At 33.2% G+C, this 21,941-nt stretch overlaps 1 protein-coding gene across 1 annotated transcript in view; it reads left to right on the top strand.

Annotated features, from left to right (window-relative positions):
• The first annotated feature begins 10,899 nt into the window (after positions 1-10,899).
• Machr-a (muscarinic Acetylcholine Receptor, A-type) overlaps positions 10,900-21,941 on the top strand; it is a 96,978-nt gene continuing 85,936 nt past the window's right edge. The window contains exons 1-2 of the mRNA XM_076799187.1: positions 10,900-11,470; positions 12,069-12,200. The gene's annotated coding sequence lies outside the window, so the exon portion shown is untranslated. The remainder of the gene's footprint in view (positions 11,471-12,068; positions 12,201-21,941) is intronic.

The following is a 21,941-nucleotide window of genomic DNA, read 5'->3' as shown; positions in this document are numbered from 1 at the left end:
AATGACTTCATTTGGTGCAACAAATGTGGTTCGGGACAATTTCATGCCCACTTTCAAGATTCAAGGTCAAATATATCATCGAGCAGGTTCGCTACTGCCATCGCTGGATGCAGACTATAAATTTCTGCAGATTTATTTCATGGGAAATTCACCACAAGAAGTAGATCAGCGTTGTGCACACAACAGTTCGGTGAAAAGACCAATTGTGGAACAACTGCAAACTTTTTTTCATCAACACAATGAATTGATTGCATTGTTTAAAACCCACTGGACCGCATGCCATCTGATAATCACAAAATTGTAATCAGAGCCGATAAGACGCCTGCGGAAGAACACGCAAGACGTTTCAATGCGCCAACAATTGATGATGTTGCCATTGTCGACGTTGGTGAAAATTTCAAATCCCGTGATATCGTTCTACATCGGCGGAACGATCAGCTGCAGCGTGTGTACGAAACGCACCGATCATATGATGCGTTGCAATATCCCATCATATTTTGGCAAGGTGAAGACGGTTATCATTTCTCGATCAAGATGATAAATCCGCTTACAGGCGCTGAAACGAACAAAAAAGTCAATTCAATGAACTATTATTCATATCGACTGATGGTTCGTGAAAATGAGGCCGTCGTGGACGTTACTTGCGAGAAACTCGCTACGTCGCGTTGTCCATCTGGCGGTGACCGCGGTAGGTGACGCCGTCGTAGCCCTCTCGCGGCAGTCGCGGTGTGGGTAGTCTCATTTTTTCCCGAATTTCAATTTTTTCGGGCAACTTTTCCAATTTTTTTCGTCAAATGCTCATCAAATACGAACATTGTTTTCGATGATATCGCAACATGCTTCCCATCAAAACCGATTGATTTGTGGACCAAATACAAAGATAACAATCCAGATTTGCAACTAAGCGAGGAAATTCACAACGAGGCATTGATATTAATTGCTAAAGTCCAGTCGTTCAAAAGTTGTGATGTCATTGGTGCGCGCATTGTGCGCCGCCCGCAAGGGCAACTCGCCTGGAGGGCCTAGCTGCAAGGCGTGCTGAAGGCACGCCCCGAGTAGCTAGTTATAACTACAAATATATTTCGATACTTGAATGCTTTTAATCAGCAGTCGAAAAAGTTATAGAACTTTTTGATACATTCTGTTTAAGATAGGGACAGTAGAACTTTTTTGGAAAACATCTTTATACTGTAAGTTCCGATGGAAATAAATAAAGACAAACTATGGAAAGTAATAGTTTTATTTCGACTAAAACTTATATTAGGTGTGCAAATAAATTCAGTGCCTTTTCTAGCAATATTTATAGCTTTTATTCATAAAGGAAGTATACAAGATTATATTTCGACGTATTCACCATCATTTTGTAGTACCTTTTCCTATCTCGTTGGAAGATTATAGACACCCTGCGGGAAAAAGGACAGCGATTTCTTAGCTATGAAGACATCGATTGACCTCTTCAATGGAATTGTAACATTCTCCGGACAAATTCTGTTAGAGGGACCTGAACAGAGGGTAGTTTGTTGGGGCAATGTCTGGACAGTACGCCGCATGCGACATGACTTCCCGTCCTAATGTTGTTACGTCCCAGGAAGGACGGATGCTAAATTTGATAAACTAGACGCAGTTTTGAACCTACCTGCATTTACCGGCTTCAGTTCAGGGGATGAGAATCATGGAAACGAAAATGAAAACAGTCTGATAATGTAAATCAAGATTAGTTTATTTAAATATTGGCATCTACAATAATCAATAGATAATTAGTTAAAATATGAAACTAAGAGAAGTTGAGGTCTAGTTCTGATTGATTTGAAAGCTAGGATAACTGTTCACTATGAATAAAGAAATTTATATTTATTTTTGATTTTGCGACATATGCGGATGCATATAGAAAATTATTATAATTGATGCAACTTATATTTAATAGCTCTAGATATTAATAATTCATTATTCATTATTACAATATATATATATATATATATATTATATTAATATTCTCTTAAAATGGTGGTTAGATTTTATTCATTTTATATTTCCCGCGTAACATCGTCGGAAAAATTCAATTAACTGATTCCGGACTTCGACTATCCCTAATTTATGTTGAATTGGAGAAGCTACTCTAAGAGGCTGCGTGACTTTCTCTAAATTCCTCAATTAGTCTCGCCGACTCGAATTTCGTCAAGGATCTCTATGGAACTCTCCCGGTCTTTCTTTACCTACTCTAAACTATCGCGTCCAAATAGAATACATATGTATTAAATACGCGATTGCATCTTATATTTAAATTTCCCTCTCCGCGCCATTAATCGATGCTATATATATATCTAGCTATGTTCGCGTGGTCAACTGGCCACGCTACACCCTACCTGGCTCTATAGCCCCGCGGACGTGAAACAAAAAAATTCATTGGGTGATTGGTCTATTCCTGTACCCCGTCTGTGTTAGAGGCTACATGCGTTTCCGCACCTTGCCGTGGCGCTAGCGTCGCCGGCACTAGCCGCATGCGAGCGGCAAGAGAGAGTCGCCTCTTTAGACTCTACGTGTTCGAAGAGTTGCGGCGAATTTGCCGCCGTCGGGCACTTCCTCTAGTCTTCTGTATCAGCCAGTATCAGCCTTGATGGTAGCAACACGTTAAAATAAAGTTTCTGTACATATACGCGCAGCGGTGATTTTCCACCCAGTTTCTGGTTTCCCGGCGGTTGTAGGTCACAGTCTAGTTATTCACTAGCCCGTAATCCTACACGGTAATGCCGATAACGTAGAGTATTGATCTTTGGGAGGAAATATCTTTTTCGCGCACACGAATAAAAGAAAAGTTGTAAAGACAACTTGCAATGCTTAATCAGTGCCGTGGATGTGTACCTCCGTCCCCCAGACCTCCCACAAAACCTAACACAAACCAATACAAATGTTACTTCAAATGACCTCAGGAACCGCCCCTTTCAAGGAGTGAGAACATTTTTGGGACACCCTGCATACATGGGATCGGCCGCATTCGATGCTCTGTTAGTCGCGAATGGTGCCGACAGTCCTCAGCGGCAGTTGATTCTTTCTTTTACACTTATAGATTTCAGAACACAAGTTGAGCAAGGGTCTATTCTTGATCATAAAATCGAAGTTTAATTACATGTAACTTTTTGCATCAGCTAGCGTCAAGGTTAAACTTAATGCTTGTAACGCAATATACTTTTAAGAGCATAACCAAACAAGATTCAGCTGCGGTAACCTGTGGCTTGGAAATTGGGAGAATTTCACTATGCTTAGTCCAACTGCTTTTCGAGCACCAGGAGCTACATATTCAGTAAGAATATTCTTATTTATAGACCAATTTATATTATCGAAGGACGAAGAAAATGGAATACGTCAAATTTGTGTTTTCGTCAGTAAATTGTATTTAAAAGCATGGATTCAAGCCATTTGCTCGAGGAGCACCAAGACAAGACCATAAGTTTTTAAAAAATAAGTAAGTCGCGTAGCACTACGAAAATTTTTTAATCATTTGTGGTATCTAACAACCGAAATTGTAGCGCTAGCCTTTTCTCACCCCAATATTCCGCATCATATAAAGCAACAAATGGTTGTAGCTTTAAATACTGTTAGTGATAGTAATATAAAAAGATTGGTAGTTAATCCTAATTTTATTTATTTATTTACTTTATTCCTAAAAGAACTTTAAATTTTTTTAGTAAATAATTTAGCTATAGTTAATGATTCGGCAGAACTAGGAGTTAAACTTATGCAAGAATTTAACGATGTACTATAGCGAAATGAAGAAGATAAACAATTTATAATGCAAACTGTATCAGATTACAGAAAGCGTTATCCAGACGCAAGAAAGACTACATTCATGAAAATTTTGTAAAATGTCTTTAGAAAGCTGGTAAAATGACAACTTGACACAAAGTTTATGATAATAATTATTAAAATAATGGTTATTAGTGTATGGCTCCCCTCCAGTACATGGCGGAAGGGCGGGCAACCGGATATCATAATAAAGTAGATCGTATTACTAAATGAGCTGTGTCGATAATTAAAATAAATTCTTTACAAAAATCTGAAAATTGTGAAGTAGGTTTACTAATTAATTTTTCCTTCAAAATTCAAAATAAACTCTCCTGTTCCTTTGCTCAATTAAAGGGAATATTATTGTAACAATTCAGTTAGTAGTTTTGTAATTTTTTAAGTGAATCATAACAAAAATAATATTGCTTATTTTTTCTTATATAATAATTTAAAATTATTCAATATTGTTCTATTTTTTTCGTAAAAAATATATAGTGACAATTAAAAAATCAAAGTGACATTAATTTTTTACATAAAAATTTTTTTTTAATTTTTTATATTGAACTTTATACAAGAGTAATTACTAATTAATTTTTGTTTGAAACATTTTCTTGTCAGATCACCAGAAATTCCCGAAAAATTGCGATAACATGTGAATAATGCATGATATTTAGTATATTATTGAAACAAATGGTGATATTTGAAATCTGTCTTTACAAGTGTATTTCTTATAAAAACACATAATTTTGCCATGTACACCATTTTCCTATCTGTAGTAGTTTCCAAGATATTCATGGAAAATGTTTTTTACCCTCGACTTTCAGGTTTTGAGCTTAGCTGTTACCAGGCTTTGAAATAACAAAATAATCTTTAATTCTGGAAATAATTTGATTTTTAAACTAAATTGCGATTATTTGGCCATCTTATCTTAAAAGAGTCACATGACAACCTTAAGAACCTCTTGACGCTCCGCGCGGTTCCGGTCACAGAGGCGCTTTAAACAATGATAACTTTTGTACCGGGACCGAATGGGATGTGAATCTTGCATGATTTTATAGAGAAAAGTGTACTGAAAATAATGCACTTTGATACAATGCGGAACTATATGGAACTCAAAAGATATGCTTTTCCAATGATAGAAAACTTTGCAGATTCTCTTTAGTTTATTGAGCATTGTTATTTCAATAAATTATACATATTAAATCTTAGTACATAAGATATACTCTCAATATAGACAAATACCATTCATTTGGAACAAAACTGGACACATCATATTAAATAGGTTCTCCAGGATATCAACAAGAAATTAGGTAATTTTTTCGGTGAAAAATAGGATTCATAAAGTGTTGACTTTTAAATGCTTGTTCTAATCACAATTTTTAATAAATCTCGATAATTTCACCATTTTCGAATGTAGTGGACATTTTAGAAGCAATATACATTCGATAAACATCGATACGAGCAAGTTGCTTTTTTATCAAATGAACAGCTAATTCCTCGATCTGGATCACCGTGCGACGTGCTGAATACGAATAGGGTGACCTGTCCAATGAATGAACACTCAAGCCGCATGTCTGTCAAAATTATTATTTGGAAATGGTTATTTAATTTCCTGAGTATTACTTCTATGTGAAGACTGTGTAATGGTTAAGATCATATATTCCAGAACATAATTTTAACAATATTTGATGGTTATCAAATGTATTAAAAATTTGGAATGGGATTGAACGAAAAAAGGGCCAAATGACCAATGAATGAACATCAATTTCTAATGAATGAGCAGAAGTACCCCATTGAATAATAATTACACAAAGAAACATATCATAGGACCATTGAACCACTTCAAAATTCATTACGATAACAATACTTAGATTTGAATAAGTGGAACGTCATTCGAACAACTGCTAAATAAATTAATGTAGAGACGAATAGATACCGAGATATTCGCAAACAACTTCCTTACTAGCACATTCACTTCTGTCCATTGGATTTCGCACTCCATTATACGTGAACATACAGCAAATCGCATTTGTGAATCATTTTTTATTAGAATTATGGAGAGAAAAAAATCTGTGAGTACAATGAATGAATAATTTATTAACATGTGATGACAGCATCTTTCCTCTGCAAAACGTCAACCAAACATTTTGGTATTAATTTGAATAGTTTTCTTTTGCATTTCCTGAGGAAATTACACCATTTTCCTACGATTTTATTCTTTAGTTCCTCTGCTGCAGAGGTGGGCAATATTTGGCGAAATAATGAATCTGAGTTTTACATCTAAATTGAATTTCTTTTGAAAATCATTTATGAGAGTATAACCGGATAAGATGGTCAAAAGTGCATATTGCAGTTTAGGTTTGTACATTATTTTTTTGAATATAAAAATATTTAATATTATATAATACACGTGCAAAAAGATAAAGAGGCATCGAAAAAATTGATTTTGATTTTATTTAACGACGATGCAATTTATAAAAAATTCTGAAAATATTAAGAATAATGGTTTCAATAATATTTCATTATTAAATTTTCATAAAACTGGTATCTCCAAAATTTCAATACGAAACATGCATTTTCATTGAATTGTTAGATTTCCATTTTTTTAAAAATATGTTCGCATAATTCGAAAAATCTGAAAAAATACACATTAATAATCACGATGAGACACAACTAACATAATAATATAAATGTGGTACTCGGAAAATTGCAACATAAAATCGGCAATTGTATGCTTCCGGATTTAAAAAAAAATCGATTTTGCAACGAAAAATTCTGAAATAATACACTGTCATGTGAACTATTAGGTAGAATGTTCATGAATTTTTTCCTAACTTTTTGTTGTGCAGAACAGAAGAAATACAGCATAATTCATTAAACAGTACTCACCCTATAACTACCCTTGTGGTAGGGGTACCGACTTGAAACTTATCACATAGGGTTTTTTTGGAAGCACTATCGAATGGTATGACCAAAAATCAATTTGTTTTGAAGGCACTTTTGATTATCTTCTCCGGCTGTACCCTTTGTCTCCACTTTTCCTTCCAATGTATATGCATCTTCTTACACGCTAAACGTCCTTCTGTGAGACAAGATGTAAATGGTGGACGTTGTTTCACTTTTCTATGTCTCAAGTGTTGAAGTTATCATAAGATACGTATCACATTCTCTTCACTTGCTGCAACATTGGCTGCATTAGCAATTTTTGTAGCAGTCCCTTTGAAATTTGTACCATTTCGGAAATAAGAAAAAAATGTTATTTGAAGATTGCTCAGAAACGCTTTATTACAAAGTTATAAGCAAATAAAGTTAGAATTGAGACGGCGGATTTTACTTTACTGAACATTGAAAGCTCGAACGTGTTTATCTTATTTGTCTATTCATGTCACGTTTACTATTTTGATATGATTTGCTGTTAGTGTTAACGACCAGGCATCTTTGCTGTTAGTGTTAAGGACGACATTTTGAAATAATCCGATAAACACGTTCGACCTTTCAATGTTCAGTAAAGTAAAATCCACCGTAATCAATTCTAACTTTATTTGCTTATAACTTTGTAATAAAGCGTTTCTGAGCAAACTTCAAATACCATTTTCTTCTTATTTCCACTTGTAGGATATGCTCCCCAAGTTTTTTAAAATTAAAACCCGGGACACCCTGTATACTCGTCGTCCAGTGCTCTTGTCTCCCACAATTTTAAATAAAATAATTCTCTGATCGCAACAACAGAATTCTATCGTCTTTACTTTCCTTCAAAACCTTTTTCGACCTATTTTCAAAATTTACTGAAAAACAATGTAATACAATACTGGTCAAAAATGTATTCTACACTCGTGCTTTTTTCAACATCTCAATGGTAACTAATAAGTAATTTAAGGAGCATATTAAATAGAATACATACATCTTTTAGTTTGTATTTTAGATTGAAGGGATATCGATTCAGGAATAAAATACTGTAACGAATAGACTGTAACAAAATTAGAATATCGATCCTTTCTTCAGTTAAAATAAATGTAAGTCGTGCGTTTCTTGAGATTTTTGGGAACCTGCCTTAATAAGTACATTTTACGGGGTGTTCCACGTAACACTTTTTACGATTTTTTAAGTACTTGCGTTAATCTGACAAACAAATATTTTGAACATAAGTTGATCAGTTTTCGATTGGCTATACATTGCAATAAAAAAAAGTTCGAGAAAAATTTTGTTGAGTATTGTCAAGATCACCTTCATTTTTTTAAATGGCATTTTGTATTTTTCACTTAACAGTATTATAGCCTGTATCAAGACAAAATGAACGACCTAGCATACCATGATCTTCAGATGACCTTGAAGGCAAAGAAATGAAAATTTCAACGAGAAATGACAGCCGGCTTGAATGGGTGCTTGAATGGGTCTGCTTGACAATACTCAAAAATAATTTTTTTCGAACTTCTTTTTTATTGCAATTTGTAGCCAATCGAAAACTTTTGTTGAAAATATTTGTTTGTCAGATTATTGCAAGTACTTGGGAAATCGTGAAAAGTGTTACGTGGGACACCCTGTATAGTGATTTCTGAAGAAAATCTTTTCATTTGTCAATTTTGTTCTTTACCGTATATTCAATAGAAACGCAACAGAATTAAAATTGAGCTGATATTTATTCACAGCTGAGACAGCATTCTCAGGAGAAAGGGTGTAGCCGGATAACGAGGTCAAAAGTGCCCCCAAACCAAATTGAATTTGCAGTAGGCCATTCGATAGCTTATCCAAAGAAAATACTTTGTGCCAATTTTCACCCCTATATGTCGACATGGGGGTAGTAATGAGGTGACGAAGAAAATCAGGTTTCTCCGTAATTTCTCTTATCCTCTTGAATTGAAAATTCTGTAAAAAATCAGGCATATTTTAGCTACTGGAATACACATCTATGAATTTTTCCAGAATTTATATCTTCGAAACGGAATTTTAAAAAATAAAAAAGTTTTGAAATGTCGATTTCTTGTAGAAATTATGAGACACGAAGTTTATATTTTTACAGTTTTAGCATCTCATTATGGCTGTTAACATATAATTTTTTCAGATTTCGCAAAGTGCGGGCATACCGTTAAAAAAATCAAAAACCGCTATTTCTTACAATTTCCATGCCCGGAATATTATCAAATGCTAAATAATATTCAATATATAAATAATATTAATTAATTAATTATAATATTCAAGTACTATTTAGTATTTTACAGTAAAATATTTATATTTTGACAATCTAAACCACGAAATAAAATATTTTTATTTCAAAAATCTGAATCATAAAATAAAATATTTCCAGTTAACAATCTAAACCACAAAATATAATATTTTATTTCAATAATCTAACATAAAATAAAATACTTATATTGAATACGAACCATTATTTTCAGCAAGAATATTTAAAATAAAAGGAATAAAATATTTCGAGATGGAATCAAAATATTTTTAATATTCTTGAAATAAAATACTATTTTGAAATACTATTTAAAAAACTTATTCCATCAAATAAAATATTTTATTTTCAAAGTTAAACACATACTTTAAAATAAATATGATTATTTACTATTTAAAATACTATTTTACCCAGCTGTGATTACAAGGTGTATTTCTTCAGTAGAAAAAATTTTTGAGAGAATTTCTGCATGCCTTACAGTTTGTAAAAGATATCGAGCACGCGATAACTAATAAATTATCGCAGTTACATGACAGCAACACCCAATGGTGCGATTACCATTTGCATGGTCACAGTAATAACGTTTAATTCGTTGTTTAATATTTATACGTAATTTAATAACGTTTCAATTAAATGTAACATTAGCAGATCCTGCTATTGATGTGCCGCGACTGCACTTGAAATTGAATTATATTTTTGTTTTTCTTCAGGTATCAGAGGTTAATATCATTATCATCGTTCATTATTTTCGCTAGGTAAGATATCGATTGGGATAACTGGTAAGTAAAGAAGATTTTTAGTTCCCGTTCCGTCATTTCTCGATAATCTAATAAGTCTGCAGCTTTTATTTGTTCAAATGGAACTTTTCGTCTATTCCATCGTTTTTCTTCGTTATTAATCTTTTTGTTTTGCTTGCATGACTTCTAAAGCGAAGAATTACATCCAGCACATTGCGAATATCTAAGCACTAGACTGCGAATTTTATGCATTTATGACAAAAATGGTTTAAGGATATCTACATACTAACTAACTAAATAAAATAATTAAAAGAAGAAATCAATTTTTATTTCGCTTCTGCGACTTGCAATCGATGCAAACATTTTTTATTTTGCATAAAGATCCGCAGTCTAGTTATTAGCCATAACGAGATGCTAAAACTGTCAAATATAATGTCAATATCTCACTTCTACAAGAAATCGACATTTCAAAATTTTTTTATTTTTTAAAATTCTGTTTCAAAGCTATAAATTCTGGAAAAATTCATACATTTGTATTCTAGTAATTAAAATATGCCTGATTTTTTCCAGAATTTTCAAGTCAAGAGGATAAGAGAAATTCCGGAAATACCTGATTTTCTTTGTCACCCCGTTACTACCCCCCATGTCAACATATAGGGGTAAAAATTGGCACAAAGTATTTTCTTCGAATAAGCTATCGAATGGCCTATTGCAAATTCAATTTTGCTTGGGGGCTCTTTTGACCTCCTTATACGACCTCCGTACACCCTTATACGGCTACACCCTTGGAATGTTTCACAAAGTTGAACAGAAACAGATTTTCGTTTGTCGCATATCCAGTTTCTAATTTCACATTATACGTAAAACGTGAAATTATATAAACGATTTCGTCAATCTTTGTGCCACTATTTCGAAAAACGTAAAAACAAGATTTACAATAATTCGCGACACTGTATGTTGGCTACTGTATAGCAGGATGGAAAAGGGGAATGCGTTTACAATAAAGGAGACAAATTTGGAATGCAGCGTGTGGCGGTCCGGAGAATAGTATCTAGTAGGTAGGTAAGGACCAATGTCCCATACGTATGAATGGGCTGAACACGAAGACTCATGCGCGCGCTTCGAAAATCAAAATCAATGTGGTCCTCCCCTCGGAACTCAACACCGGCCTTGCTCCGGTTGCCCACGCCCTTAGTGTGCCTCGTACTTCCGTCGCGAACGCATCCTTCGTGCAATCATCGTTGCTTTGCGTCCTCTTCTCTCCTTCGCTCTGCTTTTCTCTCTCTCTCTCTCTCTCTCTCTCTCCCTCTCTCTCTTCTCTATTTCTCTTTTCCTTACCCACTCTCTCTCTTCATATATATACATATATATATCTCTCTCTCTCTTTAACTCTGTCTATCAAATCTCTCTTTCACACACATACACACACGCTCTCTCTATCTCTCTTTCCACCGTTTACTTCTTTCTCGATTTCTCTCTTTCTCAGTTATTTGTTCACATACTCTCACGCATATACACACGTACGCGGGTACATTATATAACATACACGCGGCGGTTTATCCTGTCTTCTTGATCCGTGTGTCTACTTGTTGTGTTGTCTATCCCCTTTGGGTTTAGGTTCGGGCTCGAGTGAATCGAAAAAGTCGAACGGAGATATGTGTCGCCCATGATCGGCGAAAAAAGAGCGGCACTCGTGCAACATCGGATCGTTCGGTGTTCGATATCGTCGGCTCGAAAGTGTTTCGTGCATCGATGCACGGAACATATTTTCCACTCGGTACGGTCCATGTATGTGTTCCGATGTCTCCCGACGTGCTGGCGGCCCGTTTAGTGGTTGAAATTTTGTGAGAAACAAACCGGGAACAACCCATCAGACCCATCGGACCTGCCCAATTCTTCCTCTCGCGTTCTCTCCTCGATCACCGTGGAAGTGATATTTTCGACTCTCCGCCGGATCTTGCGAGAACAACCGCGAAAAGTGTTTTCGTCGATGGTCCCTCGTCGTTCGTTGCTTTGATTTTCGACCGCGCCGCGCCGGGAATCGTATTGTTCCGATCCGACTTTCTTGTTGGCGTTCCGCGGAATTTGTTGACAGAGCACCGCCTGTTTATCACCCGTTTATCGATCCGCGTTTCTTAAATGTCATTTTTCTTGTTTTTTCATTTCGTTGTACCTCGGATTCCGATTATTCTTTAGTCGCGATTCGGGAACCGTCGAATCTCGTTTACCTTTGTGTTCTCCAACCTCCCTAACCAACAACTGGTTTTGCCTACCACGCCTTATACTTCTTCGCTCCCCGATTCGCACGCGAAATTCGCGGAACGTTCTGCAATATGTTTTCTTACTATCGCCGTGTCTCTTCTTCCTCCGAGCAGTACAATTTTGGACGTAACGAACCTAACATAATGAACGTGAACGAAAGAAACATGTAAAATGTGTTGTACAATTAAGGAACCGATGAATTTTATACAAGTGGTTAAGTGTTTTGTGTGAACACATGGGAAAAGGTAATGATAATTGTGATTATAATTATTGTTGGTATTATTGTCATTGCTATCGTTAAGCACATACCGAGATTTTTAACCGATTCGAGATGTAGTAGAACGCATAACAGTTGGTTAATTAATATTTTGCTATTCGATTTGTACGATAAGCAGTGGTTTTTTGTCGCTATTTTCATTAGTGTTATAAACCGTCCTTTTTTAAACGTTCAGTATTGTAATGCAGTTTTAATAGGTCAAATATCTTGTATTTTTATCATATAACTATTTTAGTACTATTGTACGTATATAATTTTATTATTATTATTATTATTATTATTATACTTTCATTAGATTTCTAACTCGTATAAAGTAATGGGGATCGGTCTAGTTTAAGTTACAAGTTAAGTTACCTTACACTTTATTTTGTTATATAATTTTAATTGTACGAGGCGTCTTACACGTGTCACGAGACTTTTGTAATGGCAGAGAAACATTACGACATTGTAGTATTTTGACATTTATTCGTAATGCATGTTACACGGATGGCATACGCAATTATAGCGTACATTATTTTAAAATTAAAAGTGTTAACTGTCTGTGTGTGTGTGTGTGATTTTGTAGATTCCTTTTTTTAAATGTACGTAGGTATCTATAAAATAATGGGAGAACAGGGCGTAGCTACCAACCCTTGTTATACAAATTGCATGTTACCCTTTCAACGAAGCTGTATCTTCGTAGCATTTTTCGTTAGTTTAGCTTTATTGTTATTGTTCATTAGAATGACATAAGTCATAAGTCAAATCACCGAAGTTAATTACATTTTGTTTAAAAAAATGAACAGTTCGAAATTGTAACCTAAGAAACACTGCTGGAACCATTGGCATCTATTATACATTTGTATATATACATATGTACGAACCAATTACGAATAAATAATAAAGATGATTTCAACTAACTATGAGTTCAATTTTTTTTATGTTTCTTCACTATTTATGTTTTTCACGGAAATAAAATTTGACGTGTACATACTTATTGTCGTTTATAGCTTTACGTGAAACTGACATACATGTTTTCCAAAGCGTAAACAACAGATAGGGTAAGTGACCCAATTACTGGGAGGGTGCCAATCACTGTGCCTATATCAATTATACTTACTTTTAAAGCATAATGAGTATTAAGAAAGAGATATTGAATTTTTTTCATTAAAATCAGTTATATATATATACTTAGTTATGTATCAGTTTATATATTTATATGTGTTATATATCTTTTTTTAAATATATATTATGTTTTAAAAATAAGTGTAATTGATATAGGCACAATAATTGGCACCCCCACAGTAATTGGGTCCCTTACCCCGTATGCTTGATTAGAGATGGGTGACATTCTTAATTTGGACTTTTATGTATATTCAATTTGTTACACATGATTCATTGAATTTGATTGCCACAAAAATAGAAAGTGAATTATAAAAATTTTGCATCATTCTCGAATCAACTAAACATTTAATAAAAGGTTCATCGCTGTGATTGGTCGAGTCATTAAATGAAGTTATTTTGTTACTGCGATCTGTTCAACAAATGAGTAATTACAAATACGACAATAAATTAAAAACTGTCAAGCATGCGTTTTAAATAGTATGACGTCACATTTTAAAATATTATGAATAATATATATATATAATATTATTTCATATTAATTATTATTATTATATTTATAATTATTATATATATTATTATTATTACATATATATATAACTTTTTAATAACGTTTTCATTTTATATGCACAGTTAATCACAAAACTGCATATTACTTATAATATGCATATATATAACTGCATATTATTAATACAACTGATGTATTTATCATGCATACATACATATTATGTATTTATACACCTGCAAATACAAATGAGATAATCGTGGACCAGAGATCATAATTATATTATACATGCATCAGAGACATTGAAAAGTTATGATCAGACTGCGAATCTTTATTGAAAATAAAAGTTGTCTTCAACCGTAAGTGATACCAGCCAAATGTAAATGTTTTTGTTTCCTTAATCATTTAAAAACGTTTAGAGTAATATAATCATATCTTAAAATTTCGTCAATGTGTCTACTATTTCATATTTTACATAATTTTGTCATAAATATATAAGGGTCTGCAGTCTAGTTATGGCTGCAACTATTGTTAAAATGTACAATTTTATTTCATTTCTACTTCGTTTCTAACAACTAACTTGGGAACTTTTTATGTTGCATAATGATCCGCAGCCCAACACGGCTATTACCACGATTAATATAACAGATTTTGTTAGCTTCATTATATTTGTGATAATTGTTAGTAGGTTCCAGTGATAGCTAAAATAGCATTTTAAATAATAAATAGTGAATAATACTATTTATTTTAAAGTATGCGTACAACTGTGAAAATAAAATGTTATGTTTGATGCAACAAATTTTTAAAATGGTATTTCAAAGTAGTATTTTATCTCGAAATATTTGATGATCCTTTATTTTAAACATTCTTGCTGAAAATAATGGTTTGTATTTAATATCAGTATTTTATTTTGTGCCAGACTATTAAAATAAAATATTTTATTTTGTGGTTCAGATTGTTAACTGGAAATATTTTATTTTATCATTCAGATTCTTAAAATACAAATATTTTATCTCGTGGTTTAGATTGTCGAAATAAAAATATTTTACTAGAGTATTTTACCCTAAAATATTAAATAATACTTGAAATATTTATTTCGTTAAATGTTGTCCACCTCTCCACAGTGGTCTGAGAACGCGATTTTAGTGGCCAAAAGCCAAAATGTCATTGGAACTTTCTAAAAGTTGGTAATCACGTGTTTTTGAGCTCATTGATAACGAATCTGGCACCAAAAATTAAAAGTTCAAATTGGCGGATTCAGTACTGTGCACATGTAGTCTGGAAATTCGTTTTTGCGGTCAACATTAAAGAGACACACATATCGACATTTTTTAACGCAATATATTTTAGTTATTCAGTGTAACTAATATAAATAATATGTATAATATAATTATATCATTTATTTTATAATTACAATTATTTAATTGTAAATAAATATGCTATTTACTTTATAATTATGATTATTTGACTATATACATGTAATTATGTTTCTGACATCAATTCTAAATTATCCAAATACATAAGCATTGGTAATTCGAATTCCTCTTCATCTGAATCTTCTGCATCATCATCAATTGATTCCGTATCAATTGTAGAGGATACAGATGGTTCTTCTTCAATAGACGGAGGACATATTATATATCGAGATGTTTGGACTCGAATATTCCATTGATGACTAACGCGATTAAAAAAAAATTAGAAGATAACAAATATTTGTTTATTAAAAGTAATACTATGGTAACAAACAGGTTGCGTTGTTAAAATATCTGAGTGTGAGCCACCAAAAATTTATATGCCTTTCTTCGTAATTTTTTAAACTTTCATATGTAATTTTTTTAAAACGTTTCTCAAAGATTAATTTGTTAATAATATTGCAGAATTTGTACACGATTAAATAATGCAAATATTTTCAACAAAAGTTGATCAGTTTTCGATTGGCTACATATTGCAATAAAAAAAAAGTTCGAAAAAAATTATTTTTTCGTATTGTCAAGGTCATCTTCATTTTTTAAAATGGCACTTTGTATTTTTGACGTAACAGTATTATAGCCCGTATCAAGACTCGTTCAACGATCTAGCATACCATGACCTTCGGATGAGCTTGAAGGCAATGAAATGAAAATTTCAACAAAAGATGACTGTCTGTTATTAATAACTCTAGTTTGACCACCACGATCCCCTGATTTGTCACCACTTGATTTTTTTTATGGGGTCATTTACAGTCGATAGTTTATGCTGTTCCAGTACAAAATGAGGAACATTTAAAGCAGCGAATTCATACAGCATGCGAAGCACTTCGCTACGACAGTAAGAGCAACCAATGCAAACTTACTACGTAGAACGGAATTGTGTATAACAACATGGTTCATATTTCGAACATTTGATGTGACTTTTTCACGAAATCGTTTGCATTCATTTAGTCAAGGTTCCTGAATTGAATGTAATTTCGAGTCTTAATAATAAACACAAGTTATTATTACCCATTCAAGCAGACTGTCATTTCTTGTTGAAATTTTCATTTCTTTGCCTCTAAGGTCATCCGAAGGTCATGTTATACTAGGTCGTTGCATTCGTCTTGGTACGGACTATAATACTGTTAAGTCAAAAATACAAAATGCCATTTAAAAAAATAAAGGTGACCTTGACAATACTAAAAAATAATTTTTCTCGAACTTTTTTTATTGCAATGTATAGCCAATCAATTTTTGTTGACAATATTTGTTTGTCCGATTAACCCAAGTACTTGAAAAATCGTAAAAAGTGTTACGTGGAACACCCTGGATATGTATAAAACATTCATTGAAACCTGTTATATCATGTTCTATAATGAGTTCTTGGCCATATACCATATGATTTTATAATATGGAAATCTTGGGAGCGTTCCCTTCAGGAATCTGTCAGGATTGTCTCTGACAGGGAACATCCTGGTTAACCCTTCGTTCAATCCTGTAAACAGAGACTCAGCTCATTGCAAACGACAAAATACAAGATCGTGACCCTGGATTAAAAACAGACACCCCCTATCGTTTTTAGGGTATATAAACCCGTTCATTTTCATCCTCTTCGGTTCAGAATGGCGTAGTCACGCGGAGAGTCACGTCGCACAGTGGTGCCAATGTCCAAAAAGCGGCAAAAAATCTGCAGAAACGAAACTATCCAACGAATTTGTTTGAAAATTTGTGGGGAGATGGCCACAGTTACAACGCTTTATGTGGCAAAAATAATTTTTTAAAAAAGTTATTAAACATTAAGTAATATGGGTTAATCGGAAATCTCTATTTTCTGCTCATTTTTTATTTATGAAAGCATACAACAAATCCTTTAATAGATTTTGGTCTGGCTTTGATCGTTTTGGCAAGGTATAATATTGAACTAACTTTGTGTAAAAAATCTTGACACCCTTCGATACCCCTTGGCCGCAATTTAAATTGAAAGATCAACTTTCAGAATTTTCAAGAATAAATCGTACGGCAATTATTTGATGTTTTAGGTGAATTTTTTTAGGAATATTTCTAAATAATAAAGAAAAATGTGAAATGCGTATGATTTATTAATTCTTTATGTATACAAAAATATTTAATAACAATCTTTTTTTATCTTGCATAAATTATTTTTATAGCGTTCATTGACCACTGCCAAAAAATACCTGTTGTATTTTTGCGACAGTGTTCCAGTGAACGAAAAATTTGTTTATTTAACATAAAAAAATTGTTATTAAATATTCTTTTATACATATGATTTTCACATGTTTCTTGATTATTTAAGATATATCCCTTAAAAATTTCACTTAAAACATCAATTTCCATCGCCGCTGAAGGTATATAACCTATTAAACTGATAGATGCAACAATCCAGCCATTCTATTGTTGCAGTTTATTAACGGGAAATATTAAAAAACGGATTATACTACTAAAAACACACAAACGACACTAACCACACGTTACACACAAGGTGTGTTCCGACCGTGCGGCTTCTACGTTATGTATCTTGTGTTATTCTAATTCCGGAGATTCACTTTTCTTTCAATATGTGATGAAACGGCAACAAATTTTGTTGGATAGTTTAATTTTTACGGATTTTTTGCTACTTTTCGGCCAAAAACAATGATATAATGAACGGAAACTTTGTTCATTTAACATAAATAGATTTTTTATTAATTTTTTTTTATTTAAAAAATTAATTCTAACTATTTCACATTTTTCTTTATTATTTATGATGTATCCTTAAAAAATTTCACCCGAAACATCAAATAACTGTAACTTCCGAGCGATTCATTCTTAGAAATTCTGGAAGTTGATATTTAAACTTGAATTGCGGCGAAAGGGTCTGGAAGGGTCTCGAGACTTTTTACACAAAGTTAGATCAATATTACACCTTGCCAAAACGATTAGTTCCAGATCGAAGCTTTTCAAAGGATTTTTTGTATTCCTTCACAAATAAAAAATGAGCGTAACGCAAAGAGGCTTCAAGTTAGTACATATTACTTAATGTTAAACAACCTTTTTTGAAAAATTTTTTTGCTAGTTAAAAGTTTAAGCTATTTGTAATAACCCATATGATTTGTTGTCCTCTAAGCATTCAATTATAGGCGAAATAATTACATAACTATCGCACCGAAAACTGGTGAATTCCCAGGAGGGAAGAAAAGGTTATTTACCATGCGTATATCTCCGTAAAAAGATTTGATTTAAATAATCGGAATTTGGCACATTATGCACTTACTATTAGGCTATACAAAAATAAAACGCGTCGTGCCGCATTCGTAATAGTCAATTCTAGTGAAACCGGGCCAAAGTCCCCTTCAAATCAAATTAACCATAAGGTAGATTCCACTACTTCGGTATCAATTCTATTTGGCGTTCAACAATTGTTCTTAGACCCCGTATTGCCAGTGCGTTAACACCGTGCACCTTAAGTAACAATACATCTATTATACACTTTACTTACATTCAATTCAATGGCGACACTAACACTTGTAACATTTAAATCAGAATATATCTGTGTTGTTTGGTAAATCGTGCAATCTATAAAACCCTTAATTGTTGTCCAATATCCTAATCTAGTAATTGAATAAATCCTCATGATACAATCTTACCGCTGTGATTGTATCAATTAAATACAGTGCTGAACAAAATAGTATTTGAAATAGAAAATAGTAAATAGTTTATTTTATTTTTAGAGCATACATATAATCATGCAAATAAATTATTTTATTTATAAGAAAAAGTTTTTGAAATACTATTTAAAAATTGTATTTTATTTTGAAACGACTGTGTAAAATAGTATTTCAAATAGTTGATAGTAACTTATACTTTCCTGATATTTTGTTGCGTGTAATGTTATTACGACATTGTCGTCTGTTTATCAACATGTTACATGCAAATATTCGTAATTAAGCTGCAAACAATACTTTGTCAACTATTATAGTTTCTTATGTTAAAAATTATAATTTATAATATTAACTATTTGCTGAACTTATTTTTATTGTAAGGAAATATTTGAAATACATATTTGAAATACAACAGTGAAATATTTTATTTTATGTACCTGGTTATCAAAATAAGAATATTTTATTTGCCGAAATGTTTCCTTCTATTTAAGGTAGTATTTTATTTCAACCACATTAAATGATATTATTTAAAATAGTATTTTAAATATTTTTTCTCGAAATTTTGCCCAGGTCTGATTAAATAATACTAGTCACGACATACCAGTTCGTTCGCGACATACCATAGTCGAAACAAAGATTTCCCCAACCCAGTGGCTCCCCAATTTCGCATTGGGTTCGTCCACGAAAACTATACCATCCTAACGGCTCACTTGGTTTCACATCAGGTTTGTCCGCATCCTACAGCACCCTGATTTCGCATCAGGTTCGTCTGTGAGTCATCCAACCTCCCAGCGGCTCCCTAATTTCGCATTGGGTTCGTCCGGGCTGTTATACAGTCCCGGACAAAATGATAGCACATTCGTGCTACCTTTAATTTCTCGAAGATCATTTAGAATTTTTGTATGCAACACATAATATCATAATTGTTATGACGCACAGAGACGAAACCTCTTTCTAAATAAGGTTGATTTCGCTAGCTTTCTGAGCTAGTAGAAGAAATATACAAATGCTGAGGGCGAAATGATAGCACATTTACAAAATTTATACATATATTTCCACAAAAAAGAAAGTTACATAATAATTAACAGCAAATTAATAATGTGTGTATCCGCCTTTATTTTCTACTACTTCGAGCATCCGATTTGGTAAGGATTTATATAGCTTTTTGATTGTATCTTGCGACAAATTACCCCATTTTACCTTAATAGCTTCTTTTAATTGTTGAATATTATTGTACTGTTTTCCATTGTTGTATACAGCTCGTGCGAGTTCTCCCCAACAATTTTCAATAATATTCATGTCCGGGGAGCGTGAAGGTCATGGCATAACTGATACATTTTCTCTTTGAAAAAATTGTTCTACGATTTTAGCTCGGTGAATGGCAGGATTGTCATGTTGAAAAAGAAATTTACCTTTGGTAATTCGTTGTGCATGTACGTTAATTTGTTGCGAGATTGGATTTATATATTTCTGACTATTCATTTTTCCTTCAAGAAACTGTACATCTGTTTTACCTTTCTATCCAATTCCGACCCAGATCATCACACCACCCCCACCCATTTGTCTTCGTTTTTTCACAATTCTTTCTTTTCTTAAGTCGTGGTAATAGAATGAAAATCCACTTGGCCCATCCATATTGAACTTCTTTTCGTTTGTAAATAAACTACGTCTTCATTTCTTCTTCCAGTGAATAAGTTCTTTTGCAAATGTTAATCGCTGCTCCTCTTGTCTTGTTAGCGGAGGTTTTTACTTAATTTTCAATCTTTGAATAAACTTACACGTCTGAAGAACACGACGAACACTTCGGACATTTGCAGTGATGCCTGCTTTTGAGCAATTTCACGTGATGTCAATGTTGAGTTCGGAGCAATACGAATAATAGCCCTTTTATCCCGTTCTGATAATGTTGGCGGCCTCCCACAACTTTTTTTCCTTCCATAATATGCAGGATCTCTTAATAAATCATATACTACCTTGCGACTTCTTTTAACAATCTTTGAAATTTCGGAAACAGTAACATTTTGACTTTTTCATTCAATAATCCTTGCAATTTCAGTTTAACTTAAATTTTTTCCGCGGCCCATGTTGACGTTTAACTTTGAAACTTGACACTTGCTGTTATCTGCTTGGCAACTCACAAACTATTGAAAGATATCAGCACAAAACACAAGTGTGCTATCATTTCGCCCGAAGCATTTGTATCTTTCTTCTGCTTGCTCAGAAAGCTAGCGAGGTCAACCTTATTTACTAACATGTTTCGTCTCTCCAAATCGTAACAATTATGATATTATGTACTAAATTCAGAAATACTAAGTAATCATCAAGAAATTAAAGATAGCACGCATGTGCTATCTTTTTGTCCGGGACTGTACAACCTCCTAGCAGCTCCCCGGTTTCGCATCGGGTCCTCGACGTCTATAATCCTAGCGGCTCCCTGATTTCGCATCAGGTTCGTCCGCGTACCTAACTAACCAATTGAAATCATATTCCTGGGGTAATAACACTTCGCCGTATTGCTCGCGGCCCTTTCTCGTAACATAATACAGTCTTTGCTCGATATCTAGCAACTACAGTGAGTCCCACTAATATTCGGACGCTTTTAAAAATCGTATATCTTTGTTAACCGTTTACACTCGAGTGGTGCCTCTGAAGCGCCACTAAAAATTATTATGGCATTATTTCGAAGAAATTACAAAAAATACTACACAATATTTGTTATATTACAAAATTTATATTTAATAGATTACTAAACATTTAAATATTATATATGAACAATCGGATCAGTTCCGTACGAATAAAATGAAAATATTCTCAGAGGAAAGAAAAATTTAGTTTTAGGATTAAAATACCGTCGAGTGCAAAGGTTTAATATTGGACCATACAACTTGGATTTTTTTTAAGAAGTTAGCACAATTGGTTGCTACATAAAGTGAAAAAAAATTTTTACAAAAATTGCAATTGGTCGCAATTGCAGCGAAAATACTAACAGATGT

Source organism: Halictus rubicundus, chromosome 13 (assembly GCF_050948215.1).
Source record: "Halictus rubicundus isolate RS-2024b chromosome 13, iyHalRubi1_principal, whole genome shotgun sequence".
Lineage (NCBI taxonomy): Eukaryota > Metazoa > Arthropoda > Insecta > Hymenoptera > Halictidae > Halictus > Halictus rubicundus.
This window is presented reverse-complemented; position numbering and strand designations above follow the sequence as displayed.